A 2,500-nucleotide genomic window follows, 5' to 3' on the forward strand; every position below is an offset into this window, starting at 1 on the left:
CTGTACTATAACAAAATAGTTGTAATATACATATATTAACAATGTTATTGGTGTGTCTATTGTACTATAACAAAGGAGTTGTAATATACATCTATTAACAATCTTATTGGTGTTTATTACTGTACTATAGCAAAATAGTTGTAATATACATCTATTAATGTTATTGATGTTTATTAATATACTATAATAAAATAGTTGAAATATACATATTTTAATCATATTGGTGTTTATTAATGTACTATAACAAAATAGTTGTAATATACATATATTAATCTTATTGGTGTGTTTATTACTGTACTATAAAATAGTTGTAATATACATATATTAATCTTATTGGTGTTTATTACTGTACTATAACATAATAGTTGTAATATACATTTATTAATCTTATTGGTGTGTTTATTAATGTATTATAACAAAATAGTTGTAATATAAATCTATTAACAATCTTATTGGTCTTAATGTACTATAACAAAATAGTTGTAATATACATATATTAATCTTATTGGTGTGTTTATTACTGTACTATAAAATAGTTGTAATATACATATATTAACCATCTTATTGGTGTTTATTACTGTACTATAACAAAATAGTTGTAATATACATCTATTAATGTTATTGATGTTTATTAATATACTATAATAAAATAGTTGAAATATACATATTTTAATCATATTGGTGTTTATTAATGTTCTATAACAAAATAGTTGTAATATACATATCTTAACAATATTTTTGGCGATTATTAATGTACTATAACAAAATTGTTGTAATATACATATATTAATCTTATTGGTGTGTTTATTACTGTACTATAAAATAGTTGTAATATACATATATTAACAATCTTATTGGTGTTTATTACTGTACTATAACAAAATAGTTGTAATATACATTGATTAATCTTATTGGTGTGTTTAATAATGTATTATAACAAAATAGTTGTAATATACATATATTAATCTTATTGGTGTGTTTATTACTGTACTATAAAATAGTTGTAATATGCATATATTAACAATCTTATTGGTGTTTATTACTGTACTATAACAAAATAGTTGTAATATACATTTATTAATCTTATTGGTGTGTTTATTAATGTATTATAACAAAATAGTTGTAATATACATCTATTAACAATTTTATTGGTGTGTCTATTGTACTATAACAAAGGAGTTGTAATTTACATCTATTAACATCGTATTGGTGTGTATTACTGTACTATAACAAAATAGTTGTAATATACATCTATTAATCTTGTTTATTAATATACTATAACAAAATAGTTGTAATATACATATATTAACAATCTTATTGGTGTGTTTATTAATGTACTATAAAATAGTTGTAATATACATATATTAACAATCTTATTGGTGTTTATTACTGTACTATAACAAAATAGTTGTAATATACATCTATTAATCTTATTGGTGTGTTTATTAATGTACTATAACAAAATAGTTGTAATATACATCTATTAACAATTTTATTGGTGTGTTTATTACTGTACTATAACAAAGTAGTTGTAATATACACCTATTAACAATCTTATTAGTGTGTTTATTAATGTACTATAACAAAATAGTTGTTATATACATCTATTAACAATTTTATTGGTGTTTATTACTGTATAATAACAAAATAGTTGTAATATACATCTATTAACAATCTTATTGGTGTTTATTACTGTATAATAACAAAATAGTTGTAATATACCTCTATTAATCTTATTGGTGTGTTAATTAATGTACTTTAACAAACTAGTCGTAATATACAGTAACTATCAATAAGCTTATTGGTGTGTTTAGTAGTGGGACAGTTGAAAGTTAAGTAGGTGAAAATGCGGTAGTTTATAAATTAATTGAGTCATGGACCGGTACCGGTCCCTGGACCGGTGGTTGGGGACCACTTCTTTACACGACCAAAAATAACCTAATATGCATTTAAAGTTAAAGTACCACTGATAGTCACACACACACACACACACACACACACACTAGGTGTGGTGAAATTACCCTCTGCATTTGACCCACCCCCCTGGGAGGTGAGGGGAGCAGTGAGCAGCAGCGGTGGCCACGCTCGGATTATTTATTACATAATATAAATAAAGTGATGTATTGAGGCGTTTATAGGAATAAATAAACTAGTTTATGTCTGAAGTCAATAAAAATGTCGTACTACAAAATCAAAATGATTGCAGTTTACTAGTTTGCTATTTAATTTGCTAATCTAATGTGGAATAACAATTGGTGGTATAATAGTTATTTAATGTATTTTACTCAAACTAGCATCGCCACATGTACATACTGTAAACAAAGGCCTTTTTCAAAAAATTAAATAAAAAAAAGAAATACGCCTTTTTAAACAAAAAATTACAAAATAAAAAATTATTTGCCATCTCACAAACACCACATGTTCCAATTTAACTCAAAATGACCTCACCGCACGTGAACGCATCTCACAAACACTGCATGTTCCAATTTAACTCAAAATG

The 2,500-nt window shown here is 24.6% G+C and overlaps 1 protein-coding gene across 1 annotated transcript in view; it reads left to right on the forward strand.

The window, feature by feature from the left end:
* Positions 1-1,611: 1,611 nt before the first annotated feature.
* The window catches only part of dhtkd1 (dehydrogenase E1 and transketolase domain containing 1), a 48,851-nt gene continuing 47,962 nt past the window's right edge, over positions 1,612-2,500 (forward strand). Inside the window, exon 1 of the mRNA XM_072911907.1 lies at positions 1,612-2,500. This exon is cut by the window's right edge and continues 505 nt beyond it. The gene's annotated coding sequence lies outside the window, so the exon portion shown is untranslated.

This window comes from Nerophis lumbriciformis, linkage group LG29 (assembly GCF_033978685.3).
Source record: "Nerophis lumbriciformis linkage group LG29, RoL_Nlum_v2.1, whole genome shotgun sequence".
NCBI classification, from domain to species: Eukaryota; Metazoa; Chordata; class Actinopteri; order Syngnathiformes; family Syngnathidae; genus Nerophis; species Nerophis lumbriciformis.